General features: G+C 33.0%; 1 protein-coding gene and 1 pseudogene across 1 annotated transcript in view; both read right to left on the bottom strand.

The window, feature by feature from the left end:
* The window catches only part of LOC127557076 (glypican-5-like), a 646,856-nt gene that overhangs the window by 419,963 nt on the left and 200,371 nt on the right, over window positions 1-26,522 (bottom strand). The window lies entirely within an intron of this gene.
* LOC127558408 (uncharacterized) lies at window positions 21,158-21,276 on the bottom strand (annotated as a pseudogene).

The following is a 26,522-nucleotide window of genomic DNA, read 5'->3' as shown; positions in this document are numbered from 1 at the left end:
CCAATAGCTTTTTAGTAGAATCTCTGGGGTTCTCTAGGTATACCATCATATCATCTGCAAAGAGTGATAGTTTGGTTTCCTCATTGCCTACTCTAATTCCTTTAATATCTTTCTCGACTCTTATTGCCGAGGCTAGTGTTTCTAATACGATATTAAATAATAATGGTGATAGTGGGCAACCTTGCTTCACTCCAGATCTTACTGGGAAAGGTTCCAGTTTTTCCCCATTGCATATGATGCTTACTGATGGTTTTAAATATATGCTCCTGACTATTTTAAGGAAAAGTCCATTTATTCCTATGCTCTCAAGTGTTTTTATTAGGAATGGATGTTGGATTTTATCAAATGCTTTTTCTGCATCTATTGAAATGATCATATGATTTTTGTTTGTTTGGTTATTGATATAGTCAATTATGCTAATAGTTTTCCTAATATTGAACCAGCCCTGCATTCCTGGTATAAATCCTACTTGGTCATAGTCTATTATCCTGGGGATGATTTTCTGTAATCTTTTTGCTAATATTTTATTTAAGATTTTAGCATCAATATTCATTAGGGAGATTGGTCTATAATTTTCTTTCTCTGTTTTCAGCCTACCTGGTTTAGGTATCAGTACCATGTCTGTGTCATAAAAGGAGTTTGGTAGGACTCCTTCAATCCCTACTTTTTCAAATAGTTTATTTAGCATTGGAGTTAATTGATCTTTAAATGTTTGATAGAATTCAGATGTAAATCCATCTGGTCCTGGGGATTTTTTCTTAGGGAGTTGATTGATAGTTTGTTCTATTTCTTTTTCTGAGATGGAAGTGTTTAGGATATTTACTTCTTCCTCTGTTAGTTTAGGCAAGCTATATTTTTGGAGGTATTCTTCTATTTCATTTAAGTTGTCGAATTTATTGGCGTAAAGTTGGGCAAAGTAACTCCTAATTATTGCTCTAATTTCCTCTTCGTTAGTGGCGAGTTCTCCCTTTTCATTTTTAAGACTAACAATTTGATTTTCCTCTTTCCTTTTTTTAATCAGATTTACTAAGGGTTTGTCTATTTTGTTGGTTTTTTCATAGAACCAACTCTTAGTTTTATTAATTAATTCAATAGTTTTTTTACTTTCAATTTTATTGATCTCTCCTTTTATTTTTAGAATTTCAAGTTTAGTGTTTGACTGGGGGTTTTTAATTTGTTCCTTTTCTAGCATTTTTAGTTTCAAGCCCAATTCATTGACCTTCTCTTTCTCTATTTTATACAAATAGGCCTCTAGAGATATGAGATTTCCCCTTATTACCGCTTTGACTGCATCCCATACATTTTGGTATGATGTCTCATTATTATCGTTTTCTTGGATGAAGTTATTAATTATGTCTATAATTTGCTGTTTCACCCAATCATTCTTTAGTATGAGATTATTTAGTTTCCAATTATTTTTTGGTCTACTTTCCCGTGGATTTTTATTGAATGTAATTTTCATTGCATTGTGGTCTGAAAAAGATGCATTCACTATTTCTGCCTTACTGCATTTGAGTTTGAGGTTTTTATGTCCTAATATATGGTCAATTTTTGTACCATGAATTGCTGAAAAGAAAGTGTATTCATTTCTGTCCCCATTACATTTTCTCCAGAGATCTATCATATCTAATTTTTCTAGTATTCTATTTATCTCTTTGACTTCTTTCTTATTTATTTTGTGGTTTGATTTATCTAATTCTGAGAGTGCAAGGTTGAGATCTCCCACTATTATAGTTTTACTGTCTATTTCTTCTTGCAGCTCTCTTAATTTCTCTTTTAAGAATTTAGATGCTACACCACTTGGTGCATATATGTTTAATATAGATAGTACTTCATTATTCATTCTACCCTTTAGCAAGATATAGTGCCCTTCCTTATCTCTTTTGATTAGATCAATTTTTGCTTTAGCTTGATCTGAGATCAGGATGGCTACCCCTGCTTTTTTGACTTCACCTGAAGCATAGTAGATTTTGCTCCAGCCTTTTACCTTTAACCTGCATGTATCTCCCCTCTTCAGGTGTGTTTCCTGTAAACAACATATTATAGGATTCTGGCTTTTAATCCATTCTGCTAACCGCTTCCTCTTTATGGAGGAGTTTACCCCATTCACATTTATGGTTAAAATGACCATTTCTGTATTACTTGCCATCTTGTTAACCCCAGTTTATGCTTTTCTCCCTTCTTACCCCCTTACCCCCCTTCCCAGTATTAAGCTTGTGAGCACCACTTGCTTCTCACAGCCCTCCCTTTTTTAGTATCCCATCCCCCCTTAGAGTTCCTCCCCCTATCTTACCCCTTTCCCTCCCAGTTACCATATTCCCTTCCACTTAGCTTATTCCTTCCCTTTTCACTTTTCCCTTCTCATTTTTCAATGAGGTGGGAGAAGTTTCACCATAGATTGAATATGTCTAAAATTTTTCTCTTAAAGCCAATTCTGAAAGCAGTAAAATACTCACTATATTCATCCCTCTCCATTCTTTCTCTCAGATATAATAGGTTTTCTTTGCCTCTTCATGAAATGTAGTACCCCCACTTTCCCCTTTTTCTGGTACAATGTCCTTTCCACATCTAATTTCTAGAACAAGGTATATCTGTATTCTTTATACATTTTTATAGCCGAAATATAGTTCTCAAGATTAATCTTTACCTTTTTAGATTTCTCTTGAGTTCTGTACTTGTAGATCAAATTTTTTGTTAAGTTCTGGCTTTTTCATCAAAAATAGGTGAAATTCACTTACTTCGTTGAATGTCCATCTTCTTCCCTGGAAAAAGATGCTCAATCTCGCTGGGTAAGTTATTTTTGGTTGCATCCCAAGTTCCTTAGCCTTTCGGAATATCATATTCCAGGCCCTTCGATCCTTTAATGTGGATGCTGCCAGATCCTGGGTGATCCTTATTGTGGCTCCTCGATACTTGAATTGGGTTTTTCTAGCTGCTTGCAGTATTTTTTCCTTCGTCTGAGAGTTCTGGCATTTGGCCACTATATTTCTTGGTGTTTTGATTTTAGGATCCCTTTCAGTAGGGGATCGATGAATTCTTTCAATGTCTATTTTACCCTCTGTTCCTATGACTTCTGGGCAGTTCTCTTTGATAATTTCCTGGAAAATAGTGTCCAGGCTCTTTTTTTCATCATACTTTTCTGGGAGTCTGATGATTCTCAGGTTATCTCTCCTGGATCTGTTTTCCAGGTCTGTTGTCTTCCCCAGAAGGTATTTCACATTCTTTTCCATTGTTTGATTTTTTTGGATTTGCTTGACTGATTCTTCTTGTCTCCTCGAGTCATTCAATTCCAATTGTTCGACCCTGATTTTCAGTGAAGTATTTTCTTCATTCACTTTTTAAAGATCTTTTTCTAATTGTCCAATTGAGTTCTTTTGTTCTGTCGAATTTTTTTCCATTTCGCCAATTTTGTTTTCCAGTTCACCAATCCTATTTTTCAAGGATTTGGTTTCTTTATCCACTCTCTCTTTAACTGACTTCTCCAGGCTCTTTTGCCAAGTCTCCCTCTCCTTTTGCAAAGCCTCCTTCTCCTTTTCCCATTTTGAGAGCCTTTTTAATTTCCTCCATGAAATTCATCTGTGCTGAGGAACTTATGATCTCCTCCTTTGGGGATTCACCTGGGGACTGTCTGTTTATACTCTCCTCAGGATTTAGAGTCTGCTCTCTATCTGTATAGAAGCTGTCAAGGGTTAAAGTCTTTTTCAGTTTCTTGCTCATTCTGTCTAATAATCAAAGACAAACTATCAAAGAAACAGAAGAAAAAAACCCTTGAATGGAGCTTCTTTCTTTGGGGGAGGGACAGGGTAGCCGTGAGGCACGGGTCCTAATGTCCTGCGCCTGCTCTCTGAGATCCGAGAGCGTGCTGAGACACTGTGGGAGAGGGGTGGCCAGGTCCTGAGAGACTCCAGCTGTTTGGGGTTGTATTCTTCACCCTCTGTGTTTTTAGCTTCTCTGATGGGCTGCTGACTTGCTGCCCGAGCAAAGTATCTAATCCTGTAGCAAAGCTCTCCCCGCAGAGACGGCTGTGATCACGCCCCACCCCCCTCCGTTCTTCTTGGCTCTGAGCCGCCTTCCGTGCTCTCGCTGCCACTGTTGCCCGCAGCTTGCTTCTGATCTAATAACCGTCCCCGCCCTCGCGCAAAAACAGACCTTTCTTGATGAGTCTCAAGGATGGTTTCTCTTGGTAGCTAATTGTATGGTTTTTTTCAGTCGAGCATTAATTCAGAGTCATGAAATGGAATGGATAGTGAGAGAAAAACGTGGAAGTTACACAGCAGTGTGCCTCCTCTCTGCCATCTTGGCCAGAAGTTCCACCAATGCACAAATTAATGTATGCTGTAAAACCATCCCAGAGTGGCAAATTGTATTGTCCAGAGCTTTAAATTTTACACATGGGTCTCCATTAAAGATAACCTGACTATTACATAATTGGAAATGGATTCTTGAAGAAAAAGTTTCTAAAGTTCCTCTTAAAGAACCAACTATCTTAACAGATTCATCCAAACATAATGTTTGTGCTGTATACTCTCGTGATTTAACTATAAAGAGAGTAGTCAGAACTCCTTTTCAGTTCACTTCAGTCCATTCAGCAGAATGAATTGTAAACAATCATTCTAGCTCTTACTTATTATCCAGGAGATATAAATATAATATCTGATTTGGCCTATTCAGTATGTGTGGTACAAAGAATTGCCACAACCCAAATAAAATTTGTAACTTCAAGAGCAAATGAGAAAACATCCAGGTAAGATTTATATTTTGCATGTCCACTCTCATAGTGGACTTCCAGGTCCAATTTTTGATGGTAATTCAAAGGCAGATAGCCTTCTAACTATGTTTGCTAATACTCCTTTATTTCAGTCAGCCCAATCATTCTGAATATCATCAGGCTGCTCAAGCTTTAGGATTGCAATTAGAGATAACAAGAGAGGAAGCTAGGAGAATATTAAAAGCCTGTACAGTTTGCCTTCCTTTCCATGGAATATTATAGTCACATTTCAGAACTATGAGATGAAGAAAAAAATAATATTTCTGGCCAATATGGAGGAGAGGACACATACATGTATCTAAGCTCTTTCTTGCCCTCAGAATACTTTGTTTTTTTCATGATATGGCCTTGGAATTACTGCTAAACTAAAAAACCCACAAATACATTACCAACAGAAGATATCCTTGAAATTTGCCAGAAAAGGTGTGTTTTTGCTCACTGGTGGGGACGTTTAGACCAGGCGCAGAGTGCAGGCAGGCTGTGAAAGCACGAAAGGCAGCTCACACTGATCAGACTGGAGAGAGGTGAGGTGTAGTCACAGTGGTAGGAAAAATTTGCAGGAAGAACTTTGCCCAGTGTGAACTTCTTTGCCCTGGCAGCAAGCCAGTAGATCAGCAGAGAAGCTATAAACACAGGGGGTAAAGACTTCAATCCCAAAATGCTGGGATCTCTCGGGACCTCACCCAACACCCAGAGTGACTCAGCATGCTTTGAGTCTCAGAAAATGGCCACTGTGCAGGTAGCACAGCCATTGCTGCTCCACTGCTGCTTCATTGCTACCTCCCATAATCTGTAAGGGAAGCTTGATAATAGCATATTGCCTAAAAAGCAGACTGCATTTGCTTTTTTTGATGGTTTGTTTGTTTTCTTTGATTATTTTTTGTCAAAATGAGCAAAAAAAATTAAAGCAAACTAACTATAGATAGCTTCTATGTGGATAGAGAGCAGACTTCAAGCCCTGAGGGGACTAAAAACATAGTGTCTCCAGATGAATCCCTAAAAGGGGATATGATCTGCTCCCCACCACATAAGACACTCATAGAAGAAATTAAAAAGGCTCTTACAAGAGAGCTGGAAGAAAAATGGGGAAAGAAAAGGGAAGCTTGGCAAGAAGGTCAGGATAAGTCATTCCACTCATTTAAAGAGAGAGTGGATAAAGAAATCAAATCCCTGAAAAACAGAATTAGTGAACTGGAAAAGATAGACAATTCCAAGAAAAATAGCTTTCTAAAAAATAAAATTGGTGAAATGGAAAAAATTTCCATAAAACAAAACAACTCACTTGAAAACTCAATTGGACAATTACAAAAAGAAATTTAAAAAGTAAATGAAGAAAATAATTCATTAAAAATCAGAATTGAAAAATGGAAATGAATGACTCAAGGAGACACCAAGAATCAGTCAAGCAAAACCAAAAAAATGAAACAATGGGAAAAAATGTTAAATACCTTCTTGGGAAAACAACAGACCTGGAAAATAGATCTAGGAGAGACAATCTGAGAATTATTGGACTTCCTGAAAATTATGATGAAAGAAAGAGCCTAGACACTATTTTCCAGGAAATCATCAAAGAGAACACTTTATAGAAACAGAGGGTAAAACAGAAATTGAAAGAATTCATCAATCACCTACTGAAAGAGACCCCAAAATCAAAACTCCCAGAAATATTGAGGCTAAATTCCAGAACTATCAAACCAAGGAAAAAATATTACAAGAAGCTAGGAAAAAAAATTCAAATATAGAGGAGCCACAATAAGGATTACTCAGGATCTAGCAGTGCCACATTAAAGGATTGAAGGGCCTGGAATCTGATATTCTGAAAGGCTAAGGAACTTGGTATGCAGCAAAGAATAATTTGCCCAGCCAAAATAAGCATTTTTTTTTCCCAGAGCAGAAGATGGACATTCAATGAAATAGGTGAATTTCATCTATTTCTGATGAAAAAACCACAACTAAACAAAAAGTTTGATCTCCAAATATAGGACTCAAGAGAAATATAAAAAGGTAAAAAGAAACCTTAGGAACTATATTTCTGTCATGAATATACATAAAGAACATATGTATAATCTGGTTTTATAATTATAATATAAAAAAGAAACTAAAGATGGAAAGGAAATTGTACCAGAAAAAAAGGATAAAGTGGGGGGTACTACATCTCAGGAAGAGGCAAAGGAAACCTATTATATCTGAGGGAAAGAAGAAAGGAGGATGAACACAATGTGTATCTTATTCTCATCAGAATTGGCTTAAAGAAAAAAAGATTAGACATTTGATTTACAGAGAAACTTTTCCTACCTCATTGAAAAGTGGGAGGGGAAAAGTGAAAAGGGAAAGAGTAAGCTAAGCAGAAGGGAATACAGAAATTGTGAGCAAAAGGTGTAAGAAAAGGGGAAGAACTCTAAGGTGGGGGGGAGGGATCCTAAAAAGGGAGGGCTGTGAGAGGCAAGTGGTGCTCACAAGTTTAATATTGGTGATGGAAGAATGGAGAAGGAAAAAAGAAAAACAAACAGGGGTTAACAAGATGGCAAGAAATACAGAATTAGTAATTTTAACCATAAATGTGAATGGGGTAAATTCCCCCATAAAGCAGAAGTGGATAGCAGACTGGATTAAAAGCCAGAAACCTACAATATGTTGTTTACAGGAAACACACTTGAAGCAGGGCGATACATACAGAGTAAAGATAAAAGACTGGAAAAGAATCTACTATGCTTCAAGTGAAGTCAAAAAAGCAGGGTTAGCCATCCTGATCTCAGATCAAGCAAAAGCAAAAACTGATCTAATTAAAAGAGATAAGAAAGGGCACTATATCTTGCTAAAGGGTAGCATAGATAATAAAGCAAAATCAGTATTAAACATATATGCACCAAGTGCTGTAGCATCTAAATTCTTAAAAGAGAAATTAAGAGAGCTGCAAGAAAAAATAGACAGCAAAACTATAATAGTGAGAGATCTCAACAACTATTGATTTATTAGCTAGATCAAACCACAAAATAAATAAGAAAGAAGTCAAAGAGATAAATAGAATACTAGAAAAGATAGGTACGATAGATCTTTGGAGAAAACTAAATGGAGACAGAAAGGAGTACATTTTCTTCTCAGCAGTTCATGGAACCTATACAAAAATTGATCATATATTAGGACATAAAAACTTCAAATTCAAATGCAGAAAGGCAGTAATAGTAAATGCATCCTTTTCAGATCACGATGCAATGAAAATTATATTCAATAAAAAGCCAGGGGAAAATAGACCAAAAATAATTGAAAACTAAATAATTTCATCCTAAAGAATGATTGGGGAAAAAAGCAAATCATCGACATAATTATTAATTTCATTCAAGAAAATAACAATAATGAGATGCCATACCCAAATGTGTGTAATGCAGCTAAAGTAGTAATAAGGGAAATTTTATATCTCTAAAGGCCTACTTGTATAACATAGAGAAAGAGAAGGTCAAGGAATTGGGCTTGCAACTAAAAAAGCTAAAAAATGAATAAATTAAAAACTCCCAGTAAAACAGTAAACTTGAAATTCTAAAAATAAAAGGAGAGATTAATAAAATTGAAAGTAAAAAAAAAAAAACATAGAATTAGTAAATAAAACTAAGAGTTGGTTCAATGAAAAAACCAACAAAATAGACAAACCCTTAGTAAATTTGATTTAAAAAAGGAAAGGGGAAAATCACATTCTTAGTTTTAAAAATGAAAAAGAACTTGCCACTAATGAAGAAGAAATTAGAGTAATACATAGGAGTTACTTTGCCAAACTTTATGCCAATAAATTTGATAACTTAAATGAAATGGAAAAATACCTTCAGAAATATAGCTTGCCCAGATTAACAGAGGAAGAAGTAAATTGATTAAACAGTCCCATTTTACAAAAAGAAATAGAACAAACTATTAATCAACTTCCTAAGAAAAAAACCCCAGGACCAGATGGATTTACATATGAATTCTACCAAATATTTAAATGTTATATTAACTTTGTTATATATAATATATAATACATAATAATATAATATAATATAGTTAGGTTAACTACATAAAATGCTATATAAACTATTCAAAAACATAGGAATTGAGGGAATCCTACCAAATTCTTTTTATGGCACAGAGAGCATACTGACATCTAAACCAGGTAGAGTGAAAACAGAGAAAAAATTATAGACCAATCTCTCTTATGAACATTGATACAAAAATCTTAAAATATGAGCAAAAAGATTACAGAAATCTGTAATCCTGCATCCCCAGGATAATACACCATGACAAAGGAGGATTTATACCAGGAATGCAGGGCTGGTTCAATATTAGGAAAACTATTAGCATAATTGACTATATCAATAATCAAATTAACAAAAACTATATGATCATCAAAATAGATGCAGAAAAAGCATTTGATAAAATCCAGCATCCATTCCTAATAAAAACACTTGAGAGTATAAGAATAAATGGACTTTTCGTTAAAATAATCAGTAGCATCTATTTAAAACCGTCTGCAAGCATCATATATAGTGGGGACAAACTGAAACCATTTCCAATAAGGTGGTCCACTGTCACCATTACTATTCAGTATTGTATTAGAAATGATAGCTTTAGCAATAAGAGTTGGGAAAGAGATTGAAGGAATTAGAGTAGGTAATGAGGCAATCAAATTATCACTCTTTGCAGATGATATGATGGTATAGTTAGAGAATCCAAGAGATTCTACTAAAAAGCTATTAGAAATAATCCACAACTTTAGCAAAATTGCAGGATACAAAATAAATCCACATAAATCCTCAGCATTTTTATACATCACCAACACAATCCAACAGCAAGAGATAGAGAAATTCCATTCAAAATAACTGCTGATAGCATAAAATATTTGGGAATCTATCTGCCAAAGAAAAATCAGGAATTATATGAACAAAAATACAAAACACTTTCCACACAAATAAAGTCAGATTTAAACAATTGGAAAAATATTAAGTACTCTTGGATAGGCTGAGTGAATATAATAAAGATGACAATACTACCTAAACTAATCTATTTATTAGTGTTATACCAATCAGATTCCAAGAAACCATTTTAATGATCTAGAAAAAATAACAACAAAATTCATCTGGAAGAACAAAAGGTCAAGAATTTCAAGGGAACTAATGGAAAAAAAAAATAAATGAAGGTGGCCTAGATGTACCTGATCTAAAACTATATTATAAAGCAGCAGTCACCAAAACCATTTTGTTGGCTAAGAAATAGACTAGTTGATCAGTGGAATAGATTAGGTTCACAGGACAAAATAGTCAAACCTATAGCAATAGTGTTTGGGAAACCCAAAGATAATAAGAATTCACTATTTGACAAAAACTGCTGGGAAAACTGGAAATTAGTATGGCAGAAACTAGGCATGGACCCACACTTAACACCATACACCAAGGTAAGATCAAAATGGATTCATGATTTAGGCATAAAGAACAAGATTATAAATAAATTAGAGGAACATAGGATAATTTACCTCTAAGACTTTTGGAGATAGAAGAAATTTATGATCAAAGGAGAACTAAAAGATCATTATTGATCACAAACTAGACAATTTTGATTATATCAAATTAAAAAGCTTTTGTATAAACAAAACTAATGCAAACAAGATTAGAAGGGAAGCAATAAACTGGGAAAACATTTTTACACTTAAAAGTTCTGATAAAGGCCTCATTTCCAAAATATATAAAGAATTGACTCTAATTTATAAGAAATCATGCCATTCTCCAATTGATAAATGGTCAAAGGATATGAACAGACAATTTTCAAATGATGAAATTGAAGCTATTTCTACTCATATGAAAGGGTGTTCCAAATCACTACTGGTCAGAGAAATGCAAATTAATACAACTCTGAGATACCATACACACGTGTAGATTGCCTCAGATGACAGGAAAAGATAGTGATGAATTTGGAGGGAATGTGGGAAAAATGCGATGCATGGTTGGTAAAATTGTGAATGGATACAGCCATTCTGGAGAGCAATTTGGAATTATGCTTAAAAAGTTATCAAACTATGCATACCCTTTGATCCAGCAGTTTTACTACTGGCCTTATATCCCAAAGAGATATTAAAGAAGAGAAAGGGACCTGTATGTGACAAAATGTTTGTGGCATCCCTTTTTGTAGTGCCTAGAAATTGGAAATTGAATGGATGCCCATCAATTGGAGAATGGCTAGATAAAATGTGGTATATGAATGTTATAGAATATTATCTTTCTGTAAGAAATGACCAGCAGGATGAATACCAAGATAATTGGAGAGACTTACATGAACTGCTGTGGAAATGAATGAGCAGAATGATGAGATCATTATACACTTCAATAACAATACTGTATGAGGATATATTCTGATGGAAGTGGATATTTTCAACAAAGAGACTATCCAATTCAGTTCCAATTGATCAATGATGGACAGAATCAGCTACACCCAAAGAAGGAAAACTGGAAAATGAATGTGGACTACTTGCATTTTTGTTTTTCTTCCCAGGTTATTGTTACTTTCTGAATCCAATTATTCTTGTGCAAAAAGAGAACTGTACAGATCTGTACACATATATTGTATCTAAGATATACTTTAACATGTTTAACATATATGAGACTGCCTGTCATCTAGGGAAGGGGGTGGAGGGAGGAAAGAAAAAAGTTGGAACAGAAGTGAATTGTAACAATGTTGCAAAATTTATCCATGCATATGTTCTGTCAATAAAAAAGCTATAATAAAAAAAAAAGAAAAAGAAAAAAATAATACAGGTGGTCAGAAAGAAACTTCAAGTTTCATGGAGCCATAATCAGAATTACATCCATTTGGCAGCTGCAACATCATTGGATTGGAGATCATGAAACATGATATTCCAGAAGGAAAAGGAGTTAGGAGTATAAGCAAGAATCAATTACCCAAAAAAAAAATTGGGCCTAATATATCAGGGTAGAAAATGAAATAGAAACAGTTCAAGCTTTCATAACACCAAAATTAAATCAAAAATTTGATTCCTAATATCAAGACCCAGGAGAAGCATAAACAGATAAAAAGGGAAAAGAAAGCATAAGGGCTTCAATAATGCTAAAATGTTTACATCCCTACATAATTCTTAAAATTGTATCATTAATATTAAATTTAAAAGGAGTAAAGGTAATGGGTGAACTTTAAGGAATCCCATTAGGAATGAACTAGTTGCAGAAGGTAGAAAGAGACAGAAGGAGGTAAATTATTTAATATGAAGAAGTATGAAAGATTTATTACAATAGAGGGGTGGGTGGGTGATGGATGTCACTTAAACCTTGTTCTTATTCTTATTAGTATTGGTTCAAAAAGGCATAATATATGCAATCATTTGAATGTACTCTCTTAGCCAACAAGAAAGCATAAGGAGAGATTAAGTTAAAGGGGGAGAGGCACAGACAGAAGGAAGGGTAGCTAAAACGTGTTGGTACATAGATGCAAAATACTGATGAGTAGGGAACGGGTGAAAGGAGAGAGAAAGAAAGCTGAAGAAAGAACAAGAAAGAGGGAAATATACAGATAGTAGTCATAACCATGAGTGTGAAAAGGATAAATTCTCCCATAAAATGGAAGCAGATAATTGAATAGGTCAAATACCATAATCCTAGAATATGTTGTTTACAAGAAACCTACTTGCAGCAGAGACACACAGAGATTAAAGATAAGGATTGGTGCAGAATTTGTTATGTTTGAGGGGAAGTAAAAAAGAAAAGAAAAAAAAAAAAAAAGGCAGGGATACCAATCCTGATCTTGAACAAAGCAAAAGCTAGACAGTATGGTGAAGAGAGTATTGGTCTTGGAGGTAGGAGGATCTTTGTTCAAATCTGATCTCAGATATTTAACACTTATTTGCTTTATGGCCCTGGGTAAAACACTTAATCCCTTTGCCTTGCAAGAAAATATTTTTAAGATTAAAATAAAATGTTACTAAATAAATAAATGAATGAATAAAAAAATCTAATTAAGTATCAAAAAAGCAAAAATAGATCTAATTTTAAAAACATTGTTAAAAAATACTATAGACAATGAAGCAAAATTAATATTAAACACATATGCACCAATTGGCATAGCATCTATATTCTTAATAGAGACATTAAGAGGAACAGAAATAAGAAGAAATAATCAGCAAAACTATACTAGTGAGGACCTATTGTCCCTTCTCAGAACTCAATAATTCTAACCAAAAATAAACAGGGAAGTAACTATGGAGGTAAATAGAATATTAGAAAAGTTAGATGGGACAAAACTCTGGAGAAAGATAAATGAAAATAAAATGGGATATAACTTTTTCTCAGCAGGACATTATAGCTACACAAAAATTAGTCAACTTATAGTGCATAAAAATCTCAAGTCAAATATAGAAAGGCAGATATTCATTAAATGTTTTCTTTCCAAATCATAATGCAACAAAAATCACTTCAAGAAAGTGCAGTAGAAAAATAAATTAAAAATTAAATGGAAAACATATAATCCAATCATACAGAATAGGTACCTCAAAGAACAAATCATACAAATAATCATCAATTTAATTAATGAGAAAGACAACATACCCAAATTTATGGGATATAGCCAAAGCAGTAATTTAGAGGAATTTTATTTCTTTTAATACTTATATTAACAATTTTTTTTTAAAAGAACAAATCAATTAAGTGAGCATTCAACTAAAAATTTTGAAAAAAAATCACAAATTATAAATTTTTAATTGAGTTCCAAAACACAAATCCTGAAATCAAAGGATGAGATTAATAAGACTGAAAGTGGAAAAAAAAATACTGTTGAGCTAATGTATAAATCTAGAAGTTGCTACTGTGTCTGTATTCTGAAGAGATCATAAAACAGGGAAAATGATCCATATAAACAAAAATGTTTGTAGCCATATTTTTTGTAAAAGCGGAGGACTGGAAACTGTGTGGATATCCATCACTTGAGAAATGGATAAATACATCTATGGTATATTAATGTAATGGAATATTATTATTCTATATAAAATGATGAGCAGACTAATTTCAGAAAAACCTGGAAAGACTTACATGAACTGATGCTAAGCAAAGTGAATAGAACTAAAAAAAAAAAAAAATTGCACACAGCTAAAACAGAATTATATGATGATCAGATGTGGTGGACTTCATTCTTTTGAACAATAAGGTGATTCAAAGCAATTCCAATAGACTTGTGATGGAAAGAGCCATCTGCATAAAGAAAAAGTATTATAAAGATTATGTGGATATCTAATCATGTTATTTTCATTTTATTGGTGGTAGCTAGTTTGTTTGGTAGTTGTTTTTTTTGTTTGTTTGTTTGTTTCTTCCCCACCCCACCTTTGATTTGATTTTTGTTGCATGGCATGATGAATAAAGAGATATGTTTAGAAGAACTATGTTTAATCTACATTGGATTACTTGTTATATAGGGGAGAGGGTTGGAGAAGAGATAGGAGGAAATTTTGGAGCATAATGTTTGCAAAGGTGAATGTTGAAAACTATCCTTGCATATATTTAGAAAAATCAAAAGCTATTATAAAAGAAATAAATAAATCTAGGAATTGGTCTTATGGGGGTAGGAGGGAAGAACATAGAAGTCAATGGCTAATATGATATTACAAAGGAAGAAGAAAACAAATATTCAGTATCAAAAATCAAAATAGTGGGGTGGAGCCAAGATGACAGAGAGTAGACAGGTCTTTATCTGAATTTTTCCTGGCAGTCTTCAGATCAACACTAGATCAAGCCTCTGAACTAGTTGTAAAGTGACATAACCCACAAATTTCTGGAGTATAACAAATTTCCAGCAAAAGATATTTTAGAAAAACTACAGAAAAGGTGTATTTCAATCAGGTTGGGTGAGGGGAGAGGCAGCTGAGTACAAGCACAGCATAGGGACCCAGGCCTGTGTGGCATCCAGACTTTGGGGAATCTATTGGGAAGCTTTTAGCCAAAATACATCATTGTTGTCTATTATGTACTGGTTCAAAAGCCAGTGGATCAGTAGATTAACTGTGAGACATGAAATGCAAATAGAAAAGGCAAATATTGAGTCTCTGAACCCCAGAATAACATGGGAAGAAAGTTAACAATGCTGGCCTAGAGAAGTATAAAGCTTCTGTCACCTAAAGAGGAAGCTTGGGACAATATTCCCTTTATCCTAAGAGCATACCTCAACCTTTAGAAATGAGCAAAACAGCAAACAGAACTCTGACTGTAGATAGAAAGACATGGAAGAACAGACTTCAAACTCTGAGGACACTAAAGACAAACTGCCCCAAAAGCCTCAAAGGAGGATATGACCTGGTCTCAACCTCAAAAAGGCTTTCTTTGAAGAATTCAAAAAGGATCTTAAAAGAAAGTTATAAAAATGGGGAAAGAAAGTGAGAGCTGTGGAGGAGATTTGGAAAAGAAAACAAAGACATTGGCCAAAGAAAACAACTCTTTAAAAATAGATTTGGTGACAGAGAAAAAGGAAACATCTCGTTGAAGAATAAAATTGATGAGACAGAAAAAAAAGAGAACAACTCCTTAAAATATAAGGTTAGTGAAATGGAAGAGAGAAGAACTTCTTAAAAAGAAGAATTAGTGAAATGGGGGGAAAATCCAATGAACAAAACAACTCCTTAAACTCAATGATGAGTCAAGAATCAGTCAAACAAAAGAAAAAGAATGAAAAAAGTAAAAGAAAATGTAAAATACCTTATTAGTAAATAGATCCAGGAGAGACAATCTAAGAATTATTGGACTACATAAAAACAATTATGAATAAAAGACCCTAGAAAGCATCTCTTAAGAAATCATCAAAAAAAACTACTGAGATATTCTAGAACCAGAAAGTCAAATAGCCATTGAGAAAATCCACCTATCACCCTTGAAAGAGATGCCAAAATGAAAATTCCAAGGAATGTTATAGCTAAACTCTAGAATTATCAGAACAAAGAGAAAATACTGCAAGCTACCAGAAAGAAACAATACAAATACTGAGGAGCCACAATCAGCATTACCCTGTACCTACTAGCTTCCACATTAAAGTACTGAAGGGTCTGGAATATGATATCCCAGAAGACAAAAATGCTTGGACTGCAGTCAAGAATCAACTACCCAGAAAAATAAAGCATTCTTTCAGGGGAAAAGAAAAAATAGGGGATTTTCAAATTTTTTGATGAAAAGATTACAGCTGAGCTGAAAATTTGATTTTCAAATACAGAACTCAAGAGTATCATAAAAAAGGTAAAAAAGGGAAGAAAAAAAAACTATATTTTAAGGTGAAAATGTTTACATTTTTACATGGAAAGATGATATGTGTAACTCTTGAGAACTGTACCTTAGAAGTGTGCTTAAAGTATTGGTATAAAATAACTTTAATGTGATGATATAAATAAGAAATGAGGGGTGAAAAAAGATTGTACTCAGAGAAAAGGAAAGAAAAAATTAAATGGAATAAATGGGGGGTTAATGGGGTAAATTTGCTTTTTTGAAGAGGCAAAAATAACCTATTACAGTTGAGGAAGTGAAAAGATGTACATTGTTTGAATCTTTAATATCATTAAATATAGCTCAAAGAGAGAATAACATACATACTAAATTTTATATGAACACTGGGAAATGAATATAAACTGCTTGCATTTTTGTTTTTCTTCCCGGGTTATTTATACCTTCTGAATTCAATTCTCCCTGTGCAACAAGAAAACTGTTCAGTTCTGCACACATATATTGTATCCAGGATATACTGTAACCTATTCAACATGTAAAAGACTGCTTGCCATCTGGGGGAAGGGGTGGAGGGAGGGAGGGGAAAAATCGGAACAGAAATGAATGCAAGGGATAATGCTGTAAAAAATTATCCTGGCATGCGTTCTATCAATAAAAAGATATTAAAATAAATAAATAAATTTTATGTGGAAACTTTTCATGTTATGGGGTAATAGGAAGAAAAAGGAGAAAGGACAGGAAGAGGATAATAACATGGAGGGCAGAAGGAGAAAGGAGAAAGGATAGAAAAAGGAGTTGAAAAAAGAGAGGACAGACTGAGGGAGGGCTGTTGAGGAGGAAACAAAACATTGGTAAGGAGGAAAAGGAGGAAAAAAGAGAGAAAAGTTTAACTTGGGAAAAATAGGATGGCAGGAAATAGAGTTAGTAATTTTAAATGTGAATAGGAATGGGATGGACTCTCCAATAAAACAGAAGAGGATAGCAGAATGGATTAAAAGCTAGAATCCTACAACATGTTGTTTATAAGAAACACATATGAAGCAGAGAGATATATACAGAGTAAAAGTAAATGCTAGAGTAGAATATATTATGTTGCAGCTGAAGTAAAAAAAAATAGGGATAATGAAGCTAAAAGCAGATTTTGCAAAAGCAAAATTAAATCTTATTAAAAGTAATAAGGAAGGAAATTACTTCTTGCTAGAGGATATCATAGATAGTTAAGTAATATCAATACTAAACATATATGCACCAAGTGGTATAGCATAATAAAGGGTATTGCATCCAAAATCTTGTAGAAAAAGTTAAGTGAATTATAAGAAATAGTAGCGAAACTATACTAGTGAGAGATCTCAAATTTTCTCTATGAGAACTAGATAAATCTAACCACAAAACAAACATGAAAAAAGATAAGGAGGTAAGTAGAATTTTAGGAAAGTTAGATATGATAGATCCTAGAAGAAAATTGAATGGAAGAGAAATATAGTCCCACCCCCTTCAGGAATACATGGAAGCTACACAAAAATTGACCATATATAGAACATAAAAAACTCACAATCAAGCACAGAAAGGAAAAAAATAGTAAGTATATCCTTTTCAGATCATAATGCAATAAAAATTGCCTATAATACAAAGTTGTGGAAAAATAAACCAAAAATGATTTGGAAACTAAATAATCTAATCTTAAAGAATGAATGGGTGAAACAACAAAACATAGAAACAATAATTTCATCCAAGAAAATGACAATAGTGAGACAACACACCAAAATTTATCAGATGCAGCCAAAGCAGTTCTTAGGGGAAATGTTATATCCTTAGGGTATTTCTAGATGCTTAGATAAATAAAATAGAGAAAGAGAACATCAATGTATTGGGCACACAACCAAAAGAGCTAGAAAATGAACAAGTTAAAAACCCTCAATAAAATACCAAATTAGAAATTCAGAAAATAAAAGGAGAGAGTAATAAAAATGAAAGAAAATTATTGAACTAATAAAAAAACTAAGAGTTGATTTTATGATAAAATCAATGAAATAGATAAATTTTAGTTAATTTAACTAGAAAAAGGAAAGAAGAATTAACAGTATCAACAATGAAAAGGGTGAACTTACCACCAATGAAGAGGAAATTAATGCAATAATTAGGAGCTATTTTGCCCAACTGTATGCCAATTATCTAAGAGCAGTAGATTAATACTTACAAAAATATAGATTGTCCAGATTAACAGAGTAAGAAATAAATTACTTAAATAATTGCATTTAGAAACAGAATTTGAACAAGCTATTAATGAATTCCCTAAGAGAAAATCTTCAGGGCCAGATGGATTTACAAGTATCTACTACCAAACATTTAAAAAACAATTAATTCCAATACTATGCAAACTATTTGGGAAAATAGGAAAACAAGGAGACCTACCAAATGTTTTTTTATAATATAGGTGTGTGCTGATACCAAAACCAGGAAGTGACAAAACAGAGAAATAAAATTATAGACAAATTTCCCTAATAAATATTGATGATAAAGTATCAAACAAAATATTAACAAGGAGATCACAGCAATTGGAAAATAGTGTGGCAAAAACTAGAGACTGACTAATACCTAACATCCTATGCCAAGATAAGGTCAAAATGAATCATGAGATTTAGACATAAGGAGTGAAACTATAAGCAAATTAGGAGAACAAGAGAGGCTATCTCTCAGATCTGTGAAGAAAGAAATTTATTGTCAAAGAAGAACTACAGAATATTTTGAAATGAAAAAATGAGTAATTTTGATTATATTACTTTTTTTTGTGAAAACAAAAGCAATTCAGCCAAGATTACAAGAGAATCAGAAGATTGGGGGGAAATTTTATATTCAAGATTTCCAAGAAGTGACATATTTTTAAGAATACAAGTCATTCTCCAATGTTCAAATTTTATCAATAATTTTCAGATGAATAAATTAAGCCATTTCTTGTTATATGAAAAAATGTTCTAAATCACTATTGGTTAGAGAAATGTAAATTAAGGTAAAGTTAGGATTAAATCAATCATCTGCATTTTTTATATGACCAACAAAACCCAGCAGCAAGACAGAAAAATTCTACTTAAAATAACTGCAAAGAATATAAAATTTGGGAGTTACCTGCCAAGAAAAACCCAGATGCTATATAAATACAACAACAAAACACTTTTCACACAAATAAAGTCAGATCTAAACAACTGAAAAATAGATAAATTGCTCTAGATAAGCTAATTTTGCCTAAATTAATTTATTTAGTGACATACCAATCTATCAAAAACATCTGATAGCGCTACGAAAAATAACAAAATTCATCTGGAAGAACAAAAGGTCAAGGGAATTAATGCTAAAAAAAAAAAAAAAAAAAAAAAAAAAAAAGTGACCTAACAATACCAGATCTCAAACTATGTTATAAAGCAGCCGTCATCAAAACTATGTGGCACTGGTTAAGAAATACAGTGGTGGATCAGTGGACTACATTAGATACATAAATCACAGTAGTCAGTGACCATAATAACCTAGGATCTGATAAACTGAAAGACCTCAGTTTTGGGGATAAGTATTCACTATTTGACAAAAAAAAGTTTGCTGAGAGACTGGACAACAATTATACATGAAATAATTATGAGCCAACATTTCACATTAAATCCTAAAAATATCAAAATAGGTAAAGTACATGATTTAGACATAGAGTGGCACTATAAGCAAATGAGAAAGAATAGTCTACCAGTCAAATCTATAAGGAAGAAAGAGATTCATCACCAAACAAGAAATAGAGAGCATTATGAAATGTAAACTATATAATTTCAATTCTTTTCAATAAAAAGCTTTTTTTTAAATTTTTACAAACAAAATAAATGCAACAAGATTAGAAGAGAAACAGAAATCTGAGAAACAATCTTTATATCAAATATCTCTGGTAAAGGCCTTATTTTTCAAATATATAAAAATAAAGTCAAATTTATTAGAATACAAGCCATTCTTAATTGACAAATGACCAAAGGAATTGAACAAGCAGTTTTCAAATGCAGAAATAAAAGTTATCTAGAGGCATATGAGGGAGTATTCTAAATCACTTTTGATTAAAGAAATGCAAATTAAAACAACTCTGAGGTACCACCTGACACCTATCAGATTGTCTAATATGTTCAAAAAAATCATCTTTTATTCACTTTAATACTTCCCAAAGTGTTTATTATACTCTCTTATGCATAGAAACTGTCTGATACTTGTTGAACTAACTTGATGTTCATTGTTTTCTTTGTCCTTTCTGCTAATATATGATCACCAAAATATGCATCCAGAAATGATTGTAATCTTTATCACTTACTTCTGTTCTCTTTTTTTCCACATCAAAGTTTAGGGCTAGAAAAAATGTGATTTCATCATAACTCATGGGGTCTTAAATAAGCCTTGAGATAATATCTCATTCCATCTTTAAAAAATAAACCAGGTGCATAAATCTCAGCAGCTGATTTAAAACAGACCATGCTTAATTAATGCAATTTGTCTTTTAACATAGTATATAAATATAGCCTATTTAAAATGTGCAACCAAGAACCTGTATTAGATTGCTCAGCGGTGATAATTGTTCATTGCATTTATATAACTTGGGTCAATGCTAACTAAATTATAAATACTAATGCATCTTTTCACAGGCTATTATTCCATGATTGGAATTTTCTCTTTCCTCTAACTCCAACTTCCTTCAAGTAAGTCCCACTTAAAATCCCACTTAAAACACAAAAATAATTTAAAATCTCGCTTTGAAATAAAAATTTTCATTCTTTATCTCTATTGCCTTTGCCGATTAGATAGAAAAAAAGAAGAGTTCAATCAGACGATTTATGTTTCTCTGTCCTTCATCCTTGGTATTATATTCTAGATTTTCTGGTAATAAGGAGGTCGTAGTTTAGAAAAGAAGAGAGTAAGTAGGAAAGTCACAGATGGTCTTCAAATATGTGAAGCATTTTCAAATAGAAGAGCAATTTGTTTTCCTCTTCTTGGACTCAGAGGGCAGATGTGTAGCAATGAAATTTCAGAGAGGAAGACTTTGGCTTCATGTGTATGACTTCCTAACAATTAGAGGTAAATCAAAATACAAGAGTTGACTTGGAAATGTGTGAGTTCCCCTATATATCTTCTTCTTTTTTTTTTTTTTTTTTTTTTTTAAAGCTTATAGCTCCCGGTGTTCCCAGGCGGTCTCTCATCCAAGTACTAACCAGGACCAACCCTGCTTAGCTTCGGAGATAAGATGAGATCCGGCCCAGTCAGGGTGGTATGGCTATAGAATACCCTATATATCTTTAAACGATATAATATGGTCATTAGTCAAAAAGGTTAAGGAAGTAAAATATATTCAACTATAGTTTGGATTGGTTGACTTCTTAGGTTTCTTCCAAAAATGAAATGCTGTGGTTCTGTATTAATAAGGAACTATAGCTTCTTGAAATGCATAATAGACATGCTACTTACTTTAATTCTCTTAATTCACCTTTTCTTGTAAAAATATCTGCTAACCCAAGTGGTATAGCATCTAACTTCCTAAAGGAGAAGTTAAGAGAGTTGCGAGAAGAAATAGACAGCAAAACTATAATAGTGGGAGATCTCAATCTTGCATTCTCAGATTTAGATAAATCAAATCACAAAACAAATAAGAAAGAAATTAAAGAGGTAAATAGAATATTAGAAAAATTAGGTATGATAGATCTCTGGAGAAAACTGAATGGTGACAGAAAGGAGTATACTTTCTTCTCAGCAGTTCATGGAACCTACACAAAAATTGACCATATATTAGGACATAAAAATCTCAAAATAAAATGCAGGAAGGCAGAAATTGTAAGTGCTTTCTTTTCAGATCACAATGCAATAGAAACTACATTCAACAAAAAGTTAGGTGTAAATAGACCAAAAAGTAATTGAAAATTAAATAATCTCATCTTAAAGAATGATTGGGTGAAATAAAATTATAGACACAATTAATAATTTCACTCCAGATAATGACAATGGGAGACATCATACCAAAATTTATGGAATGCAGCCAAAGTAGTAATAAGGGGAAATTTAATATCCTTAGAGGTTTATTTGAATAAAATAGAGAAAGAGAAGATCAATGAATTGAGCCTGCAACTTAAAAAGCTAGAAAAAGACCAAATTAAAAACCCCCAATCAATCACTAAATTTGAAATTCTAAAATTAAAAGGAGAAATTAATAATATAGAAAGTAAAAAAAAAAAACTATTGAACTAATAAATAAAACTAAGAGTTGGTTTTATGAAAAAAAACAATAAAATTGATAAACTTTTGGTAAATCTGATTAGAAAAAGGAGAGAGGAAAATCAAATTAGTAGTCTTAAAAATTAAAAGGGAGAACTTTCCATCAATGAAGAGGAAATTAAAGAAATAATTAGAGGTTACTTTGCCTAACTTTATGCCAATAAATTTGATAACCTAAGTGAAATGTATTGACTATCTCCAAAACTATAGGCTTCCAAGATTATCAGAAGAGGAAGTAAATTGCTTAAATCATCCCATTTCAGAAAAAGAAATAGAATAAGCTATTAATCAACTCCCTAAAAAAAAATCCCCAGGATCAGATGGATTTACATGTAAATTCTACCAAACATTCAAAGAACAATTAGCCCCAATGCTTTATAAACTATTTGAAAAAATAGGGAATGAAGGAGTCCTACCAAATTCCTTTTATGACACAGACATGGTACTGATACCTAAAGCAGGTAGGTTGAAAACAGAATGAAAATTATAGACCAATCTCCCTAATGAATATTGATGCTAAAATCTTAAATAAGATATTAGCAAGAAGACTACAGAAAATCATCCCCAGGATAATACACCACGATCAAGTAGGATTTATATCAGGAATGCAGGGCTGGTTCAATATTAGGAAAACTATCATATAATTGGCCATATTAATAATCAAATTAACAAAAACCATATGATCATCTCAATAGATGCAGAAAAAGCTTTTGATAAAATCCAACATCCATTCCTATTAAAAACTCTTAAGAATATAGAAATAAATGGACTTTTTCTTAAAATAATCAGTAGCATCTATTTAAAACCAGCAGTAAGCATCCTATGTAACAGGGACAAACTGCAACCATTCCCAATAAGATCAGGAGTGAAACAAGGTTGCCCACTATCCCCATTACTATTTAATATTGTATTAGAAATGCTACCTTTGGCAATAAGAGTTGAGAAACAGATTAAAGGAATAAGAATAGGCAACGAGGAAACCTAATTATCATTCTTTGCTGATGATATGATGGTATATTTAGAGAACTCCAGAGATTCTACTAAAAAGTTATTCGAAATAATCCACACCTTTAGAAAAGTTGCAGGATACAAAATAAATCACAAAAGTCATCAGCATTCTTATATATCACTAACAAAACCCAACAGTTAGAGTTACAAAAAGAAATTCCATTTAAAATAACTACTGATTGTATAAAATATTTAGGAATCTATCTGCCAAGGGAAAATCAGAAACTTTATGAGCAAAACTACAAAACACTTTCCACACAAATTAAGTCTGATCTAACCAACTGGAAAAATATTAAATGCTCTTGGATTGGGTGAGCAAATATAATAAAGATGACAATACTACCTAAACTAATCTATTTATTTAGCGCTATACCAATCAGACTCCCAAAAAACTATTTTGATGACCTAGAAAAAATAAAAACAAAGTTCATATGGAAAAACAAAAGGTCAAGAATTTCAAGGGAATTAATGAAAAAAAAAAAAAAAAACAAATGAAGGTGGCCTAGCTGTACCAGATCTAAAATTATATTATAAAGCAGCAGTTACTAAAACCATCTGGTATTGGCTAAGAAATAGACTAGTTGATCACTGGAATAGATTAGGTTCAAAGGACAAAACATCCAATAACTTTAATAATCTAGTGTTTGACAAACCCAAACACCCCAGTTTTGGGGATAAGAATGCACTATTTGACAAAATTGCTGGGAAAATTGGAAATTAGTATGGCAGAAACTAGGCATTGACCCACACTTAACACTGTACACCAAGATGAGGTCAAAATGGGTTCATGACCTAGGCATAAAGAATGAGATTATAATAAATTGGAAACGCATAGGATAGTTTACCTCTCAGACCTGTGGAAGAGGGAGGAATTTATGACTAAAGAAGAACTAGAGATCACTATTGACCACATTATGTCAAATTGAAAAGTTTTTGTACAAACAAAACTAATGCAGACAAGATTAGAAGGGAAACAATAAACTGGGAAAACATCTTTACAGTCAAAGGTTCTGATAAAGGCCTCATTTCCAAAATATATAAAGAATTGATTCTACTTTATAAGAAATCAAGCCATTCTCCAATTGATAAATGGTCAAAGGATATGAATAGACAATTCTCAGATGAAATTAAAACTATGTATAGACATATGAAAATATGCTCCAAATCATTATTAATCAGAGAAATGCAAATTAAGACAACTCTGATATATCACTACACACCTGTCAGATTGGCTAGAATGACAGGGAAAGATAATGAGGAATGTTGGAGGGGATGTGGGAAAATAGGGATACTGATACATTGTTGGTGGAATTGTGAACACATCCAGTCATTCTGGAGAGCAATTTGGAACTATGCTCAAAAAGTTATCAAACTGTGCATACCCTTTGATCCGGCAGTGTTTCTACTGGGCTTATACCCCAAAGAGATACTAAAGAAGGGAAAGGGACCTGTATGTGCCAAAATGCTTGTGGCAGCCCTGTTTGTAGTGGCTAGAAGCTGGAAAATGAAAGGATATCCATCAATTGGAGAATGGTTGAGTAAATTATGGTATATGAATGTTATGGAATATATTGTTCTGTAAGAAATAACCAGCAGGATGAATACAGAGAGGACTGGCGAGACTTACATGAACTGATGCTAAGTGAAATGAGCCAAGAGATCATTATATACCTTAACAATGATACTGTATGAGGATGTATTCTGATGGCAGTGCATCTCTTCTATAAAGAGAGCTAATTCAGTTTCAATTGATCAAGGATGGACAGAAGCAGCTACACCCAAAGAAAGAAAACTGGGAAATGAATATAAACTGCTTGCTTTTTTGTTTTTCTTCCTGGGTTGTTTATACCTTCTGAATCCAATTCTCCCTGTGCAACAAGAGAACGGTTCGGTTCTGCACACATATATTGTATCTAGGATATACTTATACTAGGATATACTAGGATGTATAGGACTGCTTACCATCTTGGGGAGGGGGTGAAGGGAAGGAGGGGAAAAATCGGAACAGAAGTGAGTGCAAGGGATAATGTTGTAAAAAATTACCCTGGCATGGATTCTGTCAATAAAAAGATATTTAAAAACATAATAATAAAGAAAAAAGAAAGAAAGAAAGAAATTTAAAAAAAACCCTGCAAATAAAATGTATTAATGGAAAAAAATGTCTGCTAACAAAAGAGATGAAGTATAAAATAGATGTTCTTATGGTAATTAAAATTATAGTAAAAAGCAAATCTGAAAAAAAGAAAGAAAAGAATAACATGTTTGTCTCAACTATAAAAGTAATAAATCTTTATTGATGAAGCAAAGATAATTACTGTAGATAATATCAAAAGGCTTAGGTTTTTCTAAAAGCTAAATAATAAGATGATTTTGTGCACAAAACCCTGTATTTCCAAAATTAAAATGAAAATAGTTTGGTTTGATATTTGAAGTGAATATATCAGATAAGATCAGATATTCGTTTTCTACTTGTAAAGACAACAGAGATTTTGTTCCTGGCTGGAATATAAAAAAATGAAAGTAGATGGAGGTCACCAGCTCTTCCAACCTCACCTGGGTAATCAAGATGAGAAAAGGGATAGAGAGCCTGTCAAGTGAGCTCCACAAAGAAGAGCACATTGTCCTGTTAGTGATGTGCTGTCAGAACTAGATAATGAATCTTGTGGAAAGAATCTAAAGAGTTATTCTGATGAAGATGAAATTGCATATTGATACCATTTGCAAGATGTGGGAAGTCAGCCAAAATTATGCTGTCCCAAAAAGAACCTCTAACTAGCTGGTGGAGATGGCTGAATCTAGAGGCTACCCCTTTCCAGTGAAATATACCAACTATCAGGGCTTCAAGATATATACACTATTTGCAGTATTTGGAGATGATGATACACAGCTAGAATAATCCAGACACTTACACTGGGAATTGTAAACTATTCTGACTATAGATAAGCAGTTAAATCACATAGATAAAAACTATGAATTAGGAAGATCCTGCCTCTGATGTTTACTAGCTGTGTGACTATGAGGAAGTCATTTAACTTCGTAAACATCAATTATATTTCAATTAGAAATAAATAATAGAATCTATTTTACAGAAGAATAATATCTACTTCATAGTGTTGTGAGGATCAAATGAGATAATATTTGTAAAATACAACATCTTGTACATAATAAATGCTTATTTCATTCCCATCCATTCTTTTTCATTCCATAGAGGAGAGATGTGGAAAACCATTGATATTTTTGGTGGAATGAGTGCA

The sequence above is a fragment of the Antechinus flavipes genome, chromosome 3 (assembly GCF_016432865.1).
Source record: "Antechinus flavipes isolate AdamAnt ecotype Samford, QLD, Australia chromosome 3, AdamAnt_v2, whole genome shotgun sequence".
In the NCBI taxonomy this organism is placed as follows: Eukaryota; Metazoa; Chordata; class Mammalia; order Dasyuromorphia; family Dasyuridae; genus Antechinus; species Antechinus flavipes.
This window is presented reverse-complemented; position numbering and strand designations above follow the sequence as displayed.